Here is a 22,203-nt window from a genome sequence, read left to right on the forward strand (position 1 = left end):
TGTCGCAAAAAGGAAAATGCGAATTAGGTGCCTTTGAAGCAAATAAACTAAGCTACGCGACATAGTTTCATCAGAAGATGGCGGCATAGGCTTAAATAATCTGCCAGTAAACAGAGTAGAAGAAGAAGAGGTTGCCAACTGGAAACAAAACAAATTGTTATATCACCTTGACGAGAGAAAAATGGAGAGAGGTCTTCAGGAATTTGTTTCATTTGGACAAGTTGTAATTGTTCCTTCATGTCAGCTAGTATTGGCCATGCTTCATCCTATCTGGAGACACCAGAAGTTGCCGAGAGTGGAAACAGCTGATCAGTCATGTGAGTTAAACGTTTGCACGTCATTATTTATTTGACAAATGTGTTTCTATCACCCATTTTGCACATAAATTCTTTTTTTTCAATTTTTCCAAAATCCACCTCAAGCAGGCATTAAACTTTTTTGCTAAATTGAGGAGGATTTTATGAATTTTGGCATTTCTATTTTGATACTTCAAAATGCCCATAAAAATAGGTTAGTGGAAACATGGCTGCTGGTGACTTGGTCTTGCAAGTGGCAGCACAGTTTGTATGTACATGCTGTATCGTTGTTACTCTGCCTTTCTTCTCTGCTCTGCTGATTCCTGATGTGACATGGCAGCCAGAGAGCCAAAGTGTCTCCCCTGAGTGTGATGCATACTTGGGTCAATATGAACATGAAGCGGTGGATCAATCAGGTCACACACATCTGTGAAAGGTGATTCAGAGGCTAACCTGACAGCTTCCTCAATTATGTTGATAAAGTGTCAGAATGTCATGAATCAAACAGACAGACACACACGCCACGGGCAGCGTGACAGAGTCCCTCAGTCACACCACAGATGAAACCATAGAGAATCTCTCCGGAGCGGAGAAAAGAAGGGAATGAACATATGGCCTTGTCATCTTGACGCTGCACATTCGCCGGCTGACCGGGTGAGCAAGAGGTGCTCCCGTGGAGCACTGTGGGTAGCTGTGCCGTCTCGGCTGGCGGGTGATGCTCCGGGACACGTGGCCACATGCAGCAGGAGGAGGGAGCTCATGTAAGGGCCAGTTTGTGACAAAAGGAGGACGGGTCGACAGGGAGGCCTGAGGCAGGTTGAGTGGGGATTGGGCCGTATGATGTTCAGCCAGGAGGAAGTGTGCACACTCGATAGAGCGTATCCACTGAGCATGTGTTTGTGTGTCTGCATGTGGACTTCGTGTGTGTTGAGAGGAAATAACTGTAACTACTCATAGCTAGTCATTTCCAATCCAGCACATTCATCCACATGCCATCTTTAGTGCCGCCCTCCCTCTGTGACCAACATTCAGTGAAAATACAAACAAGACAGCCAGCCTAAATCTGTTTTTTTAAATCACTGTTCATTTGCGCTGCATGTGATTCAAAACCATAAATGTGAAAATAAACATGAAACCATCAGAAAATCTTAAAGGTAGATTTTATTTGCTACAGAGAAGAAATTAAATTCTTTCCGGGATTGCTGTTTGTATATGGAAACGCTCACCTACAGAGCCAGATAGTAAATATTACACATTTTCCTTACAACTCTTATGAAATATTGAGCGGCTTGAAATGTACTCTGGAAATGAGGTCATGATAAATGAATGCAAAGCAGGGAAGCCGCGTGAATTGTTCGCTGGCAGCACTTAGTCACAATGTCTCTGATGACTATATATATCAGACAGCAAGTAGACTGATGTCTTTCATACTGTAAATACATAAGTAATTTTCTGCAGAGGCAAAAGGCAAAGATGGTAGTTTCACCTCGAGGTGTGTGCCTTCTCAATGGATTGCAGAGCACACAGAGTTTGTCATTGGCCATGCTGGAGGTGCGGAGTTGTATTCATGACAAGCTCATTGCTTGAATTGTCTTCCACACAGCTGGGCTCATTAATTATACAAACGGCTGTGAGCATGGAAGCGTTCATCACCTCCAACATACCTGTTCTTTCTTACAGATGGAATTAAAATGATCTACTTCAGTTCCCTTTATTGTTTCTGTTAAATGTTCCTCTCGCCTCTGACAGATTCAGATGATAGTTCTGTTTTTTTTTGTCTAGTGTGCCCTTTCCTCCTTTTAGCCAAGCTCCGGGAGATTTCTTTGAATCTTTTTAGGAGGCTTCATAAATGTTGGGGATCAGCTTACACGGTCCACCATTAAACCAGCAGGGTATTTGATACAGATGTGACTTTCAATCTTCAAAAAAAAAGAGCTTTCAGCTTAGCTTTGTATTAAATGGTCCAAGTGCAGAAATGACTTTTGGAAAAAGCTTGTTTTTTTTCCTCCCTAGGATATTTTTCCCTTCTGCAACACAAGCCTCTTGAGCTGGGTTACCTTCCATTGAAGGGATTCTGTAGTGGTAGTTTTAAAATGAATTTAGGGTCTTATGCAAAATGTAGCCCAGCTATGAATTAGTGTCCTGCAGCTGATGCTGTGTAGTCCCATGGCAATAAAGAGAGTGAATGTTGTTGTCAAGCATTTCTCAGGGGCCCTGCTTAAGCGCACTATATAGAGGTCAGGGGAGGCATGGGGAATTGAGCAAATCCTTGCAAGTCATTGCATGTCCTCTGGTCTTTAGATGGATGTTGCTAATGGAAACATGCATCCCGCAGCTTTCTAATGACTCTACCAATCATCAAATGGCACTTTTGGACATTTCGGTGTAGTTTTGCATTTGCTTTGGTTAAATTCAAAGGGTCAGCAAGGAAGAAGAAAAATGAATTTGGTCATTTAATTCCTAAAATGAGCTCTTACTTTTTACTGTTCATTGTTGGGCCTTTACTAGGGGGAGGCTGATAAGGACCCCCCGTCTCAACTCCCTCCCTCCACCCCTATGATCATGACATGCTGGCAGGGGTTAAAGTTCTCAGGCACCATGCCTGATTTAAGGCATAGAGCAGTTTTTAATTCATATAATACTTAATTCAGTACATTGTACATATTTCCTCCTGAACAACTTTTCATGCTCACAAATCTTTTCTTTCTTTTATCTCTGTGCTGCTGTTGACAGTCTTTACAAAACAAAATCAGACACATCAGCTCTCTGTTAGCCAATCCCCTGATGAGTCCATGTGTTTTTCCTCATTCGGGGAAGTGTGTCCTCCTAATTGCCTCGAAGGTAGCGTAGCTTGTTGCAAAGCTGTATACCCCATCTTGAAAGCAATGGGGTGTCACTTAACATCAGCAATTACAAGATTCAATCATAAACCGCTTAGCCATCTGAGAAATATTAGGATAATCATTTTTCCCCTCCAAAAACAAACAAACTTAGTGAACACACTAATATGCTGCTGAACAGGCGAACATTTATGGTCCTCTGGATTCTTGTTATTCTGAGCTGAGAGGTAGCTTTTCATACCAAAATTAACATCTGGAGGGAATTATAAAGTCAGATTATAATGCAATATTGACAGACAGAGAAATTAACTTTCATTGTTGCAGAATATAAGTTGAAATAGTATTTTTGGATCAAATTATTGTGGATGGATTATAAGAGATTTTGATGGGAGTCAGGAGTAAAACCTCCAAGATGACTATTCCTAGTCTGAGCCAGAAAAAGGAAAGGCTGTCTGACAGGTTTTGAGTCATACCTCAACTCTGGTTTTGTTTTCTGTGATTCAGTCGTATGTCTAATCGATGTCACCCTCTCCTGCATGTGAAGTGACAAATCAGTCCTGGCATCACACTGAAATAGCTTTGCTCTCTCACAGTCACTCTGTCCAAACTTCAAACTTTTGCAGCTGCCTTCATGTTGCTAAGCTCCAGGTCAGCTGTAATGTTACTTTTTCATTTTACCATCATGGTGGACTGTTCTTCCATCTGAGCAGTGTGTCTAGATTGGTCTTCCAACTTGAGACATTAGATATTAAGAATAATTCAATTGGTCAATCAAAAGAAGATTATTCAGCAACAATTTTTGTAAACGATAAATTGCTTAAGTCGTTTATCAAGGTTTTCCAGCTTTTCAATCGTGAAGATTTGCTGCTTTACTCTGTTTTATATTTATTCCGATGGACAAGCTTAAACTGGTTTGATTTAATGTGAACCAATTGAACTAGCATTTGTCATTATGAGACGTCTAAGCATCTCACACGGGGGCTGTGACACTGACAGAGTCAGCTGCTGCTGGCTATCCAGCTGGATGCCAAAGACGCGATAGAGGAGGTAGGCCGACCCGGGCTAATGGCGCAGATCTCACCCAGATAAACACAGCCGGGCTGCTTACAGCTTTCGACAGTCTGAGAGCAGCTTACGTTTTGAAAACAACCTGTCGATACAAAGGGAACAACAGATCATTTTACCAGCCTGCACAGTGGCTAGCAGCTAGTTAGCATGGCGAGCGTCATAGCATACAGCACCCTAACACAAGAAGAAAAGTGAAGTTGAATGATTGTTGTGAGAAATAAAATCATAATGTGTCACTCAGTTGTCCTGACTGTGGTGCCGCTACACTCTCAGTCATGGGCTCTCATTATGTTCTGCTCAGGAGCGGTTGAGTCATGTGCGACACTGAATGGTAAAATTCAGTATTACTGGTCTGGTATTTGGCTCAATATCAAACCAGTTTGAAAATTTTTACATCAGTCCAACCCTATTTTGGAATGTTGGACAAACAAAATGAGCCATTTAAAAATGTCACTTTTAGCTGCGGGAAACTGTAACAAGCAATTTTCAAACTTAATGTTAGAAATTGAATGGTTGAATCAGTTAATTGTAAAAATAATGGACAGATTAATCAATAATTAAAGGAATTGCTAGCTGCAGCCTTTCTGTAGTCTGTTCATTAAATGCTTTCTATCATAAACTAATTAGGGTATTTTGAACTACTGTTAAGATAATAAATGACTCCAATTCTTCTATGCTAATTATTCAACATTTATTGACTTAACACTAGATATGGAGCAAAAGTACAGACTTGTTTATTGATACATAGTGTTTACTTTGTGGATCTGAAATATTGAATGTTGTGGCTAAGCTGCCCCTACATGGAGTTATATAATTATAAGAGAGGAGAAAAAGATTTACACATCGTGCTGTGAGGCCAACTGCCAAATGAGGGGGTTTAAAAAAAAGTACTAAAAAGTACATAGTGTCTAAAAGAAAAACACTACCCAAACTTAGACGACCTAAAGGACTGTGTCCTCAAAATGACCATGTTTATAGGCAAAGACTCCTAATTTATTAAAGGATGGCTCCTAAACCATAATGTGCCTGCCAACTGGAGGAAATCGTGTCTGTTTTTTAAATGATAAGTAAATCATTTTGGAACAAAACCCTTAAAAAAATTTTTTGTACTACAAATTCAGAAGATGAAGAGGGTAGCAGAAATGTCAGAAGACACAGGACAGCTCCATAAAATATTTACCAGCTGTCAATAGTAATATCTGCTCTTTTCATCCTCGCCTGTGTATAAACAACAAAGCCTCAGAGCACTGGCACCTATCATGATACTTCACTCTGAAGGCTCAATAGGCAAAGCAGCTGTCAGTCAAACAGATGGAGACTGATGAAACTGAAGGTCCATGTAAATTTTGTATAAGGTTTAAGGGAAAAGCTTTCAAAAATGAACAAAGCTCCTGTCACGGTCATGGTTACAGTCACCGTCACAGCAGAGATGATGTTATTGCTGTCATAAAGCGCTGGAATTACTTTTGTGTTTGTGAATAAAAATGATGCATTATTACAACAATCCTCCCCAGAGATTGTTTTTTTTTTTTTTTGTGCAAAGTTTAATTCCTCTTCACCTCAAGAGCAAGCGTGTCTTTTGTGGCGATTGATGTCTTTACTGTTGATTTGGTCCAGGAGAATTAGTGAGAAAGCAATGCAGGGATTCTCGCCCAGACCAATTCCACTTTCTGCCAGACCCACTGGCTGCAAAGGATTTCTCTTTTGTCTTTTCTTTTTAGCGTCAATAATGAAATGAAACAGTGCTTCAGGGTAGTTGGCTGTAAAAATGGCAGTGTCTGTAGTGACACTTATGAGCAGCGAATATGTAGATGAGCTGCTTTTAAGGATCTTGACAGATTTTAACTTGACAAAGTCATGTAAGGAATGTGAGTCTAAAATCAAACACAGAGAAGGGAGATAAATTAAAGAATCGGGGGCATATCAACTAAAAATGTACCATACAAGTTCAGAAACATCCCATCAACTTTTTACATCCAGTCAAGTTAAGAAAGAAAGAAAAACTTTTAAAAGCAGCTTCAGCGGTCTCTGATAAAACTAAAGATTTAAGAAAGCTGCTGTCTCTGCTGCCTCCATAGCTTTTACTGACAATCCAGTTCAATTTTATCTTTTTTTTTTATTTCTTTTTTTGTAGTTTTAGATTAGAAATAAAGTTGTCGTCTTTTATACCAAGAAGTATTTCAAGAACTTTCTGCTTCATCTTTAAACCTGCAGTGCAGAACTTTTACATATAAATGAACGTCTGTTACATTCAAGCCCTTGTCAAATGAGTCCACACAATGCTGATTAAGCTGATTATCAATGAATGCTGATTATCACCGCCAGATAAATCTCTCTGTATTTCACAGTGTGATGGAGTTTTTAATCTGGTGTTAGGTTTGACTGCGTTGGCTGGATGAATGCAGACTTCTGCCAGCCGCGGTGGCTAACTTACCGTTAGCTCTCTGCTAACTTGAAGGGGGATAAAATAATTTAACCGTGCGGCTCTTCTAGACTTTCCAAATGTTATCGCAATGTTAATGGATCAAATTCTGAGTCATTTCACAGGGGTTGTGTGACGCTCAAAGCAATTTATCCACTGTTTTATAGCCGCAACAGTAGTGATGGAGTAGGCTATAGCGGAGCCTATGACATAAGCACGTGTCAACAGTGTTTTTGTAATACTCTCACTGCCAAAAGAAAGAGACAAAAATCCTGCGCTCCAGCTTCAAGAAATCAGATTTCTGGAGAAAACTGACAGTAACCTGGTTACTCAAGTGCATGTAAACACACTGCATGATAATACAAGTCAATGATTTGGTTGCAAGTTGCAGCTCGTCCATTTTGTTTGCAATGGTGCGAAGGTTTTATAGAAAAATTGCTGGTAAAGGTGTCCGTAATCCTCTCCTGTGGAAATGCACAAGCTCTCCAGCCTGTAGCCCTCTCGTGTGCCTCAGGGCACAGGCATAGGCAAACTCTCCATGGGTCATTATGCTTCCCATTTGAGAAGTGGGAATCAAAATTTCAAGGTATAGATGTAGGGAAACATTTGTTCTTCTCATGCAAAAGTAAAAGTTGGTTGGTTCGGTAGAAACAGTACAAAAAAAAGACATTAACACAAAATGCGAGTGAGCTGAACCACAGAGGCTGTTCGTGGTGGCGTCATGTTGTTAAGTCTGTTTAGATATGAGAGCTACAGACAAATCATTGATTAAATTTCTGAGATATCACCGCTGACGATGGTTTATAGGTCCACATGATGAATTAATGATATGGATGCTATACAGAGCCGCATAGCTGTATGTAATGGTTGCACATGATTACTGTTCTGGCTGTTAGAGGAACTTGACTTGTTGAGTCTGGTGGAGCAGGCGGTGATTGATAAGAAAACAGCTGGTTAAAGGCGTGTATTCATCAGTTTATGTTAATTGTAGGAGTGGAAATGAGGCTTGTGCATGTGTGCCTAGCCAAGATGATGAGATTTATGAAACAGAACCATGCGTTTACAAATCTGGTGAAAAGAATGTGTATGGATATTTCTGACTTTATGCGTACAGCTTTAGTCATGAATTTATGCAGAATTTTATGCATCTGGCCCCAGGAAGTCTGACTCCTCGTGTCTCAGACACTGATTCACAACCCTCTGACTTGTTGATCCAGTGTGCTTTCTGGGAGGAAAGATGGACCTAACACGTGATGAAATGACCTCCTTTATCATATTTTGACAACAGAAATGCATTCCGGAGCAAACACAAAGCAAGAAGTGTCAAATTAACTGTCAGTGGCAGCGATAAGAATCTGATGATGCTCATTTATGTCTTGTTTAGAGTAATGAAAATAGTTTCTGCCTTGATAGTCTGCTTTTCTGTTCAGTATAACATGTTCAAGAGTATGCAGGTCTAAGACACGAACTGACCTCCTGACCTGAACATTTTTGTCCACTACCAAGAAATCCAATTAGTCTTTGCTAACCTTGAAACAACTCATCTCCAGCTTGTGTTTATTTGCTCTAAGCCTCGGTGCTTTTCAGATTTTCCAGACAGACTTCAGTATGTATTAAAAAAATGACATTATTACGTAACTATTCTATTCCCCACTTTCTGTCAACCAAAACTTTGAAAATTGTCCTCAAGTTTGTTTGATCTGAGTAATTTCTCTTTCTCTGAAGAAATCATGTATTGTGGTTTTTTTTTGGTCTTTTCAACATGGTTTCACAGTTTGAAGTTATGGCCCGTCAGCAACACCTTGCCAGTTTTCTGGATGCCTACTTTTCACAGTTTATAATTGCTTATGGAGGAACAAATGGTTTGTAGAAATCAATACAATCAAGCCTCTCTCACAGAAGCTCTGATGTGAGAGAGCTGTGATTCAGCTACAGCAAAAATCAAACAAGTGATAGAGTGTTAAAAATTAGAAAAGATCAGCTTGTAAAAAAAAACCTCATTATCTGGATAAGGCTCACGATAATCTATGTTCTCATTGTTAACAAATCTACAAAAATACAAAAACCAACACTGAACTGTTTGTGAGATCCTACTCACAAATATTGCCTGTGTATCTAAAGCCATAAAGCTGATTCCTCTGGGTCATGGACCTTCATTGTTGTCTAAAAACTATTAAAAACACACCAATGAGCCAGACTGTTGCACTGGTTGACATATTGACAACAACATTATATATTTGTGACCTGTTTTTATTTGTAAGGGACGATGAATAGTACTTAACAGAAATGTTACCATCTGATGTGCTGTACCAGAGGACACTTAATACAATTTACACTCAGTAGCACATCACACACACCCACAATGTCAACTACAAATGACAAATGAAGAAACCAATGAATGCATTGTTGTTGTTGTTGATGGGATTTGTTGTCAATAAGAAAAACATAGAATAACACAACACGTAATTCTTTTAAACCAAACAAACATTCATGTCTACAGGTACGTATGTATGAAAAATTTATATGCATAGTCAGTTACAAATTTTAAACTGAACAATAATTGATGACTATGCATAAACTACCACTGACATAAATTCTGAGACTACAAAAAACCTTTTGCAAACCAACTTGCAAATTATTGATATAAACCTAAAAGCTATGTAAACATGATAAATCATGTAAAAATCCATGGTGACATAACTTAAAAAGTGTTTAATTATACATTTTCATCTGCACTCCAGTTCACAGTGAAGGTTTTGTATTCTTAGAGCCCCATTTTGAGTCTTCCTTTGATTCTCCATAAATGTAACAGCTGCCTTTCACCGAAATGGAGAAGAGCAGTTGAGATGGTGTTCAGTTCGCTGACACAAACATTAATGTCCGTTGAGGCTTTAAAGGAAATCCTCGACGAAGGGCTCACAAAGACTGTGAGCACCGCAAGGAACTATTTATATTATGTTTACACTGGAGGCTTTTAGAGACATACTTATACAGAGCAACTTCAAATGAATCAGTATGTAATAGCTCAGGGACACAGCTACACAATGCACAGTTGCTGTGGGGACCAAAACTTCCTCTGTAACTACAACACTGCTACTGCACTGCAGTGCTTCCTGGACAAATTTATGGATAACAGTAACTTGTAAAATACAACACTGTCACCAGCCTCCTTACCTTCTAAACTCCCTAAACCCCCTAAACCATTACCCTCTGTTTGAACACTCAAAATAGGTAGTGTATGGAATCTACATTAATATGAAAGATATTTTTAAAAATATTGCCATAAATCGATCAATTTTTTATGTCTGTTGACTTATCGTTTAATCATAATAACTCACTAAATATTTTATATGAACTAAAAAGATCTATGGCACAAGTAAGATGCATTCTGAAAAACAGAACAAGAAAAAGGAGACATCTGTGGTTCTGTCTCTACGGTTCTTGTCTCTAAAAGTGTTGTTGATTAGAGAAGGAATAATGATCAGCACTTTAATTGTCAGTCAGCATAAGAGCCTTTTGATGTGATTGCATATGGTCGTTAGACAGCTATTCAGTCGCATTCAAGAGCCCCCTTGTGTGTATTTGTGACTGTGTGTCTGAGTGTGTCTCTAGCTGCATAAAATCATGCGACCTGGGGATGTGAATGTGAGTGCACTTTGTAACACGCTCCTCATGACTGATGAGCTGACCTTTGACCTCAGTGTGTGTGTGTGTGTGTGTGAGATAGAGATAGTATCTGTGGGATGATGGATTGATAGCTCCTTTAAGGACAGATACTCCGATCAGTGTTCACTCGTTGGGCTCGTTGGGTCATGGATGAGCACAAGGCATTGGTTTGGATATCTGTGTGTGTGTGTGTGTGTGTGTGTGTGTGTAGTGTGTGTGTAGGTGTGTGTGTGGTTGTTTGTGCATGAACACACATAACAGTTATCCCCTACTGCTCACCCATGGATAATGTGCAGAATGACAACGGATCTTGCCTTAAGGAAGTATGACATCATCTACTACGGCAAGTGCGCTAGGACCAAACTCAGAGAACTCACAATTGTAAAAAGGGGCTTGACAACAATTATAACGATGGAAACAGAAAACAGTAGACTTTCCTACAATGTGTGTGTGTGTGTGTGTGTATGTGTGTGTGTGTGTGTGTGTGTGTGTGTGTGACAGCATTGAAGGATCCTTCTGCCTATAGAGAGTGTAAGTTATTGTACATTCTAGTCTTTCAAAGATTCTGGTCTATTTATAAAAAAGCGAAAATTGGATGAGAATAGCATTAGCAAACTGTTGGAACTACTAGTTTTTGAACAGATACGACTTGTTCTGCCTCAATTAGAATTATCAGAAAATAAACTATACAGCATACATTGCTAAACTGAGAAATCCCAAAAGTAGTTTTGATAATACTACAGATGTCAAATCAGAGAATGTGCGAGTTTGCTTGGAAGAAATGTTATTTTACTACAGGGACACTTATTCTTCAGGTATAAAGGAAGTATTTTGAGCTGCACGTACTGGAGGTGAAAATAATAGTGTGAGGTGCGTGTGTGTGTGTGTGGTGAAAGAGCATGAAGTATCAGAATCAGCCCCTCAATAGATTACCACTGTTTTTTGAGCTGGTGTGTGAAGCTAATCTACCAGCAACTTGCATATTTTACCATCATTTGGCTGGTGGCTGCTGCTAATTTTGTGCCTTGTTCAGAATAATTCATAACTATTGATTGACTAGACCTTCTCTGACCTATTGATATATTTCACGGTGGTGAGTGCATTCAACATAGGAGCGAGCTTACTTTACATGTTATCAGAGCATGTTTGTGCCCGATCTGTGTGTTGTATAGATGAGTGATGACAGTGTGTCAATATTCTGTGTTTGTGTGTGTGTGTGTGTGTGTGTGTGTGTGTGTGTGTGTGTGTGTGTGTGTGTGTGTGTGTGTGTGTCAAGTCTGCTCCAGCCTAATTGTCAATCATAAGCAGACTGATTAGAGTCACATACCATTTGCAGAGTGACTAATTGAAGGTCATGTGATAAGACCTTGGATGAATGAAATATAAGCTCATGTAATTACTGTCCAAATCACCTTTTCTAATAAAACAGAACATGTCAAAGACATCTACAGGTAAACAAGCATGTGAACAAACCATTAAAGGACCCATTTTAGCATAATCAATAAAACCTAATCATGTTCTTGGTCTTCTTAATGATGCTGTGAACTAACATGTAAAAATAATTATACCACTGCTCCAGAAAATATCTGTTTCTAAACAAATGCCCCTTGAAATATCACAGGAAACCTGAAACAAAGTTTTAACCACTTTTCTAATTCAGTGCATGAGACATATTAAACTGCAGGTTACTATAGCAACAATACTTCCACTTCATGCTACATTACCAGTTAATTTTTACTTGTGAAACTGACACAGTAGCTATGGTTTAAACCCACTACAATTACTCTTTTTTTAAAAACAGAGCTTCTCTTTTTGCCTGTGGTAAGCATCCGTGGTACAATTTTGGAGGAAATACTGAGATCTTTGACATATTAAGTAAAAGTAAAAATACCACAATGTAAAAAATAATCTGTTACAAGTAAAAGTTCTGCATTCAAAAATGCACTTGTGTAAAAGTACATATGTGCCATCAGCAAAATACAGTATTAAAAGTAAAAGTACTCCTGGTTCCTTTCTATATGTTATATATTATGGTGTATACATTATTGGATTATTAGTATTCATGCATTTAGGTTTCAATTTTAATAATATAGCTAGTTGAGGTTAAGTTAAATTTAACTATAGACTGTTGTGTAGTTTAATCTAGCAAGTAATTTTTTATAGGTGATCCGATGATAATTTGTTTTTAAAGTGTTAATTTGCAAAATAACTACAACAGTCAAATAAATATAGTGGTATGAAGTATGAAATAGCAGAAAATGTAAATACTTAAGTAAAGTACAAGTATCTCAAGAATGAATTTAAATAAAGTAGCTGAGTAAATGTACTTAATTACTTTCCACTACTGCCATGATACAAACTCCCTCCACTGAAGACTGTTCACTGTGTTTGAAAGCTCTGATGTGCCGCAGGCTCACAGATCTTTCGTGCCTACCAGCATTGCATTGCTGAACCAACTGTGAGACAAAAATAACTGAACCTCTGTGTGTGAGGATGCTGCACCTTATAATAAGAAGAACACTTTAGTGATATGTTGCACCAGGTCTGTAATTATGTGGAGGTGTTCTGTTGTTGTTTGTTGTCGGTCCTGTTGTCGTTGTTTTTTGTTGGTATCGTAGTTGTCTGTCTGACAATTGCTGTATGGCACACAATGAATTTCTGAAAGAACTAATATCTATCTGTCTATGTATCCATCTATCCATCCATCCATCCATCCATCCATCCATCCATCTGGAAAAAGGACCTGGAGTTCTTTTTTCTTGTCTTTTTCTTTCCTAAGACCAGGCACAGTAGAAGCATGATAATACAAAACCTTTCCCTGGATTTTTGCCATGTTTTTGTAATATTTTTGAAATAGTTTTATGGGTTATAAATAGGTTTTATTGACTTAGGATGATTTACTCTTGCTCCAAAGTGCAGTAAATTACAGCTGTCTGTCAACTGGAAACTCGAGTTCATGCCTACAAAAAAAACATCCACTCTACTGAGGCGTCCTTGAACACAACAAACCTCTGCCAGTCCAGGGTTTCTGACTCCCAGAGGAGAGAGACAAAAAAGCAAAGGGATTTCGTTTCAGAGGATCAATACACTATCACATAAAAGCATTACTTACCACAGGAGAGAGAGAAAAAACTTACTGAGGACTTCAACTGACATGCTACATTTGTTCTGCCAGCTCATTCCTGGATTACTTTAAAGTGGTAGTCGGCCTAACATCATGCAGTAAAAAGAAGCAGACTCCTCTCATATATAAACCTTTGTTATGCCATCCAGTGCTCGGGTTTGGCTGCACATGACAAAGCTGTCAAATCATCCAAGAAAGAATCAGCAACCCGAATATCATTTGTGCAACCAACAATATAATTTTAATAACTCACGGGAAAGAACAGGGAACACTGAGTACAGGAAAAAAGCAATCAAATAGTGTTATGTAGAATTATCATTGTGTATTCTTATCAACAAGGAGTTACTACAAAAAGTAGATCTGCAATAAATAAATTCTATGTACGTAGAGCAGATTACAACTACGAAGACTTTTTATTTAAAGCTCGCAGCGTAATAATATGATGTTGCGTGAAAAGAGTGTGCAATTAAGAATCCAGCTTCCCCGAGACCCCGAGACAGATGGGTGAGAGATCTATTAGTGGTTTAGATCTCATCGCTCCCAGCAGACCCGCAATACATCTTTTACAGAGAAATGTCGTGAACAGAGACATGATATAAGCCCTGCGTAAATTCTCTGCAAATATCAATCATCTTTTTCCTCCCTCCTTGTGCTGTGACAATATTTGAATTATCGACATTTATATGAACACGGTAGAGCTCAGGGGTCCTCAACCTCGGTACTGAATCACCCGCGGGGCATCGAGAGATTACTCTACAGGGTGGAGAAGGTGATAAACGAAAATCTAATTTGCAAATATATTACCCTGTTCATTATATACATGATATATGCTTTGTGAAATGATGCAGTGAAATTATGACATTTCCCACCAAGAGTCCTCAAGCGAGACAAGAATTATGTTTTTATGTCACAAGTTGCCAAAATCTGGCTTTTAAAGGTGCCTGTTTGACTTCTCTTTTTGTTGTAATATCAATCTATAGATACTGATTGCTGCTACAGTGATCTTTTTCTTAAAGCCCTGTGTGCTTTTTATGCTGCTTGAAATATTTCCCCTTCCATCCTGCATTGGGAGTTGTGTGTTAGTTTCTCTGGGATCTGAAAAATAGTGCAATTCTAATCATAGCAGTGTATTCACACTCAAGCTTCTGCTGAGCGAACAGTGACACTGTTTTTTGGGATCGCCTTGAGGAAAGGCGAAATTAGCTTTGATCGTATACGCACACGCTCACACACACACACACAGCAGACATATTGTGCCTTGTCTTTCATCTTTTCTCACTGTTTGATTCCATCTGTCAATTCTTTAGACTTAATGCACCTCAGGGTCTGTGTTTTGTCTTGGTGTGTGTGTGTGTGTGTGTGTGTCTTTCAGTGTGTGTGTGTGTGTGTGTGTGTGTGTGTGTGTGTGTGTGTAAGAATTTGCGTATGAGACTGATGGGAGGAAGAGGAGAGAGACAGACTCTCTTGCCCTCTCTAAGGCTTTGGCAGAAGCAGACAAGGTGATTTGAATTTGATTTGTCATGAATCACAAAACATTAACTCAACATGACAGAAGACAGACACTACACACGGGCTCTGACCAAACACTTGGAAGACTTGAGCATGCAGAGTAGTAACCGCTACATGCTGACAATGCTCAATGCTTTTCAGCTTCTTATTTACTTTTGGTTCAATTTTTTTAGAAAATGCAAGATGTTAAAATTTAATTTTACAGTATAGCGATCAATTGAAACATCGACGCACAACATCAACACTCTGGGGACACAGTTTCTTCTTAAATCAGATTTGTTAAGTTGTGTGTACGCATGTCTCTGTTTTATAAACCTAAATCATTGTGAAACTGAGCTCACGTGCATGAGCCTAATTTCCACTCCCACAGTTACCCGTAAATGTAGATACTTCTGCCTGCTGCACCTCTTGTCAGATCTGTCGATTAAAAGAACGGCAAAGAAGAAGCGCAACCTCGTTAAAAAGAATGAATAATGCCTGAACACACAACCATTACGCATGGCTATTTATAGCTCCCATATCATCAATTAATCAGGCGTAGCCTACCTGTAAACCATCATCAGCGGTGATATCCCAATCATCATTACTAAACATCGGAAAGGTAACCAGCGATTTAGTTTATAGCACTTCTATTGAAACAGCATTTAAAAAGTGATTAGCAATAAAGCATGAATTACAGAAGTAATGAATCAAAATTATGTTTATAATTGTGGCTTTGATGGGTATTTTACAGATCAGTGACGACTGCAAAACAAACAAAAAAATGACAGTCAGTGAAATTGGCTCACAGACTTAACAAACTATTTCTTATCATTAGATTATTAATTTTTTTCTCCACCTTATCATCACACCTTTGGATCACTTTAGAGAACCGTGCATATTCTATCTTTTTACATCTCAGTTTTATGTATGGAAAAGTGATGCATGGTGTCTGTGTGCATGCATCATTTATACAACTATTGTTTAATTATACAGTATGTAGGATTTCTGTTTTTCTGGTGTTACTAGATTTATGGAGGTTTTACACTCACACAGTGTAAAACTATAGGTTTATGGGTAATTTACATATTGCTACCTCCTTGTGAGTGAAAGCACTAAACATCTTGATTCTGTTTTCAAGCTCACTGAATCTCAAAGTAAAATGACAACATATGCTGATCAGTAGACTGTAGGAGGATTTGGCAACAGCCAAGCCAAATGTCTTATGTATTGGAAGGTAAACACACACCTACGCACACATGCACAGATGCACCTGAATGGTGGAAGAAAAAAACAAAAAACAAGTGCAATTTGAATGCACACTGAAGGCCCATGACAGATGAGTATTGACAACATGCAGGCAGGGCACAAAATTAGTATCAGCCACAAGCCAAATGCTGGTAAAATATGCAAGTGGTTGGTAGATTTGCTTCACTCAACAGCCAAAAAAAACCCAATGGTAATCTATTGAGTGGCTGGTAAAATTTGAACATTCACTAGCCCTTTAACCAGTGGACAAAAAAGTTAATTTTGAACCCTGCATGCAGGGATTACCATTTGGCTACGACAGGCAGCTGCCATATGCTTCACAGAACACAAGCAGCCAAGTGGAGATTAACAAATAGAAAGTTATTTCATTTAAAAGCATTTTAATTACTGAAAAACACCTCTTTTGTTGCAATGAATTGTTCAGTCTTAAGTGCTCTCCATTAGGCTCATTGAGGTGGGCGACATCACTGGTGCCATATGGTGCACGAGCCTACACTGGTGTAATTTTCTCTAAACCATCCCTCCAATTATCATTAAAGAATTTTCTGAGGAATCCAGCACATTAAGAGAACCTCACTGAAAACATGCTGCATGATTTATGATTAATGGCAGAATGAAATCCAGTGATATCCACAAAAATAAACGGCAGCTGCAAATTGGATGAATGGAATTTAACATTTGCTCTGACATGGATCATGAGATATTCATGAGAAGAGTTTTTTTAAAGAACAGTGTGCGTCATTTAGTGGCATCTAGCACTGAGGTTGTGGACTGCATCCAACTGAATATTCCTCCTCCTCCCCCTCTCCTTCCAAGCGGTGGGGCCACGAAAAACGTGAAATGCTCTCTTTAGAGCCAGAGTTTGGTTTGTCCGTTCTAGGCTATTGTAGAAACATGGCGGTGCAAATTGGCACCTATGTAAATATAGAGGGCTCAATCTAAAGTAACGAAAACACAATGATTCTTATTTTCAGGTGATTATACACTAATGAAAACATACTTATGAATTTATATTCTAGTCTGTTCCACTAGAAGCCACTAAATTCTACCCGCTGCACCTTTAAATGTTGTAAGACCTGTATTTTATTTTTATCAAACCTGCAGTGTCTGAATTTTAACCATTATTAAATTTGTAGAGTGTATTTTTTTTACATAGATTGGCCTTGTGGCTTTACCACACAAGATGAGGACTGAGCTTACCTCTGTGCACTGTGCTGGCTCTGCAATAAAACTCCACAGTAGGAGCTGGACTCTTTCCATTGTGAGATGTGCCAGGGTCAGTACCTGTATGTAAATCTCATCCTATAGAGAAAAACAGACACAACCGAAAGTTACCTGAAAGTTGCTATAATTGATATTTTCAGAATAACAATGGATCAAATGACTAAATTTAATGCAAAGGCGTCACTCTGCAGTTCTCCTCAGCTCAACAGAGCATTTCAGCCTCTTTCAGCTCATTGTTTTGGTTTTCTAGACTGCTACTTTATTCTTTTGGTTCACTCTCACCACTCTTATTGTATCGTTTTTGGCCACAGCAAGCTGCTGTTTTCAGCAAAAAAATAAAGCTCTAAAAACCCACTACCTTCCCAGCACCAAATAACAGGCAGACAAAGTTAGCGACTAGCTTGTGAATATAGCAGAAACCAAAAACAGAGCTAAAAGAAGAGTTAATATTGGACTAAAATTCATCAAGAGGCCAGAAACAGGACTTCAAATGAATGCTCCTGTTGCTGCTTGTCCACTGAATGTGTAAATATGTAACTTAAAAAGTGATAATATGTCAGTGTTGTGTTAACAGCTTTTTTCTGCTTCCCCCAAGTGGCAGAAAAATAAGTTATAGCAGATTTGATATACGGAAATGACAGATTAAGAATGATACTTGGTATTCAGTGCGGCTCCATGCTCGTCTTCAAGCACTGGGCAACAAATCAAGTCCAAGTACGGCACTGATGGCACAAACATTGATCGAACAATTACTGGCTTAACGTTTCCTTCTTCTGAAACATATGCAGTAACTCACTGAATGTCTTACCAGGCTGGTGATGCAGAACTGCATCTGTAGACATCCAACACTTAACAGAAAATTGACACACTTAAGCTGTATTCTATCAACATTTTACCACTTTAAAGTAATGCTTCTCATCATTTTGCAATGATTAAAAGCTCTGTGTTCGTCTCTCTCTGCTTTGTCTCCTTTAATACTGAATTTCAATTTCACACAACTTCAATTAGCCTTTATCTGTATAAGTGACCCATGGTGGTTGGTTAATAGAGTCACTATACACATTCTACATGTAGAGAAAGGGAGAGAGGAACAAGTAAAGCCTGCATGTAATACTTGTCAGTCTCCACTGTCCCGTGTGTGCTGCATGTATCAATGTTTACTTCCTCAATCTGCATGTTTGGATGCTTGATTATTATGTAACATACCACAAACAGAATGCAATTAGCTGTATTGGTGTGGATAGTGTCTTTGATGTTAATGAAGTGAAATGTTTGAAGAAGAAGGGGAGACGCTCACCAGCAAAGCCCGGTTGCCATGGCAGAGCTGACGCAAAAACAGGACCATCCGCACTCTCTCCACACATGCACACACACGCACAGTTGTTGGCTATTTTAAGCTCTACAAGACTGTAATTTGAGTGCTCTATTTTTGACCATTGTAACTGGGTGTGCAGATGGGGAAAAAAGAGAGAGGGATCAGAGGCTGACAGGGGTGGAGGTTGGGGGTTGGGGTGAGATACTAGCAGGTGAGCGTAATACGGGAACACAGCCCAAAGTGCCAGCAGGCAAGGTCAGGGTAGCCACTTGTTATCCAGTCCACCTTTGCCCCTCTAACACTTTCATCTGCTTTCACAGAGAGAGCCCCCATGTAGACAGACATCCACTTGGACTGCCTGTCGAATTGCACTGTAAACCTGATAGGTATTTTCACAGCATGAGGGAACAGTTTTGTCTCCTTTGTGCTTCTAAAGGAAATAACTTAAATTGATGTGCTTGTTTTACAATGACGTATTCTTGACGATTGCAAAAAAAAAAAAAAAAAAAGGTTCACAACACAATCCCCGTTGGTATTTACGTGTCTAATATGTTACTGAACACAGCAGGGGACCTTGTGCCTGTGTGTGACACCAATAAACAGAGGCTTTCGTGACTCATGCAAGCATACTATATTGCATTCATACGTTGTACCCGTAATGACAGGAGAGTAGCAGCACTGGACAAATGCCACTTTGGATTCCTGGCGAGATGAGTGGGTGGAAGTCAGATCTATTCTAGGACCTGGACGGGTTTGCTTTTCAGACATCAATTAGTCTGAAAATAGCAGTAAGTCAGGGAGATTACCAGGATGAATCAGAGAGGAGGCAGACACCTGCGCCAGGCTGTTTATAATGGAAGATCTCAGGCAGCTGTCATGCACATCTGGGTAAAGTCACAGAAACTTACACGTGATTTGATCGGAAACCCTGGATGAACCAGTGGGCATCTTATGTTTTTTTTTTTTCTTCAACTCTCTATCATTATTATTTGTCCTCCTTCACTAGCTATTATTAATATTATTACTGCGGATTATTCATGGAACAGAAGTAATTAATATAAATTAAGTGATATTATTATACTGCCGACAGGGTAAATCAACATGTTTAAAACAGATAAAATGATAATCTGTTTGTGGAATGCTAAAATGATTATGTTTAGGTGTTAGGTGATTGCTGTAGGTGTAGGTAGGATGTGGTCAGGGTTAGTTATAAGAATCTGGAACAGTCTACAACTGGTCAAAATCAACAACAATTTCAAAACAGGACTGGTCCATGTGGGACTTTACATCGAACCTGATCACCTGCTATTTTCCTGCATCCATTTGTTTACACAGGAAGTTTGGATACAGAATAGGCAGTGTGGAGGAATCAAATTAAGCCATATACTCAGGGCACAAAATTAGCACCAGCCACCAGCCAAACGCTGGTACAATATGCTAGTGGCTGGTATACTTGCTTCACTGACCAGCCAAAAAAAACAACAGTTATCTATTAACATTTACTAGCCATTTCGCTGGTGGACAAAAAGTTCATTTTGCACCCTGCATATACTGTAGGACATTTCATTATATTTTGTAATGGCTAAAGCAATAGCTCTTGCTGCCATGTTTCTAATCACTCATGGCTGTGCTCCAGGAGAGATTAGCAACTAATCATAAAGTCTTCCAGCAGACAGCCTGGTTTAATTTGTAGTCAGTGGGAGCAGGATTCAGGTTTGGTGTGGGCACACTGCTACTACTCCCATCCAACACCATGATCCTGTTGCTTCCAAACACACACTACATATAGTATTCCTCTGATTTTCTGCTAAAATTGTGATTTCTAAGTGTAAGAAAAGATGTCTAATAGATTGTACTGTCACTGTAGTTATACCTGCACTTGGAACAGATCTGTTGAAGCTGTCATGACAACATGCAGTCTTTATTATCTGCACTAAAAATCTAAAGTAGGCGACATGGCAGCTTACAAAAATGTTTTTTTAATGATTTGAAGTGGAAATGGTCAAAAATTATAGCACTGGCAAATACAGAAATGTCACTTCCCTGAAAGAAAGTCGAGATTACCTCATAAATTGACATCCTACTTTCAGTATTCTGTGTAGGTAGACTGTGACAATATGAGCTCCTCAGTTCCATTCAAATATTTTAACAACACTACACAGGATAACAAGGGTCTGTGTGTGTGTGCCAAAGGCAATTGAGACCACTCTGTGGATCAAACTGCAATTCATCATTAGTTTGCAAATGGTTGCCCTTCAGAAAGAGGAAGAAAAGGAAGGAGAGAGCAAAAGAAGGAAAGGTTTAGTGGGAGTTCAAAGGCAACAGGAAATGTGAACCATCTGTGCAAGCCCTAATTTCTTGGTTGTAAAAAACATTTTTGTATATTTTTATTTCTAATAACCGGGCAGTGTGCCTTGTGGCTGTTTTCAGGCACAGACTTCAGAGTCTATTGGCAAACAAACAGTAAAGCAATTAGTCAATGGTTAAGCATACAATGTACAACAGTTATACCACTCTGAAATGCATCTGTTTCACGGGGGTCATACTTGGTTTACAGTTTCAAGACATTCCTGGCCATAAAAAAAAAACAAAAAAAAAACGTGCCAGCCGTTCTGCATTTTCAAACACAAGTGGCAGTTAGTATTGTAAGAAGAGAGTTACTCTTCATAAAAGTGACAGAGATTCCTTCCATTGTTTCCGTTATATCTCTGAGAGTTCTTATGATAAAAACTGCTCTGTGTCTTATTTCTCTCTGTCAGAAATCCCAGCATGTTTCCATGGCAACCACACTGCCATTAGCCAGCTGTCCAAAGTGAGATAACATAGCAAGCAAAGTTGAGAGGGAGTTCTATACATTCCCATTGTGATACCATAGATTAGGGAAAGCTGTTGTGTCGGTACTGGTGGAGGTGTTTGTTTACCCGGCTCACATCACGTTGGTCTCAATGCACCTTCAATACACCTCGCTCCTCACCGCTTCATGTTAGGTGATTTTATCATGACAAGCTTTCTTAACAAAGTCAGGTTAGATTTATAACTGGTGTATTTTACAGAACAGCTTTGTTAAAAAGGTGCAATTTAGTGAACTAGAGTAATATATTTCCCTTTGCTCATGCAGTTGTGTGTGTAGTCACACAGTATATTCAAAATTTGATGCATTACAACACTTATAATTCATTAGTACTCCTTAGCATAATTGTTCCCAGGAGTTTCCCATGTATTTAACACCCTGACAAAGTACGACTGCATTGTGCCAGTGCATGCCCTATGGCATGAATGCATCAGTTAGGCCACCATCTGGCAGCTTGTGCAATATTTGTCCTGCTGCGCTCTGCAAGTGCTCCCGCTGAAATGGCAGCATTGGTAATGCAGAAACAGCTTGTCTGAGACATACAAGCCTTATTTACATGCCTGTCCCTGAAGGCAGAAACAGACTGCCAGGCTCTGTCTAAAATCTATAATTTTGCATGAAGGAGTTAAGAAAGCACATG

At 39.1% G+C, this 22,203-nt stretch overlaps 1 protein-coding gene across 6 annotated transcripts in view; it reads right to left on the reverse strand.

Annotated features, from left to right (window-relative positions):
* Nucleotides 1-22,203, reverse strand: part of shisal1b (shisa like 1b) — a 107,792-nt gene that overhangs the window by 46,779 nt on the left and 38,810 nt on the right. For all 6 annotated transcript variants that reach the window (XM_042411851.1, XM_042411847.1, XM_042411846.1 and 3 more), the window contains one exon: nt 17,374-17,475. The gene's annotated coding sequence lies outside the window, so the exon portion shown is untranslated. The remainder of the gene's footprint in view (nt 1-17,373; nt 17,476-22,203) is intronic.

This window comes from Thunnus maccoyii, chromosome 5, assembly GCF_910596095.1.
Source record: "Thunnus maccoyii chromosome 5, fThuMac1.1, whole genome shotgun sequence".
In the NCBI taxonomy this organism is placed as follows: Eukaryota; Metazoa; Chordata; class Actinopteri; order Scombriformes; family Scombridae; genus Thunnus; species Thunnus maccoyii.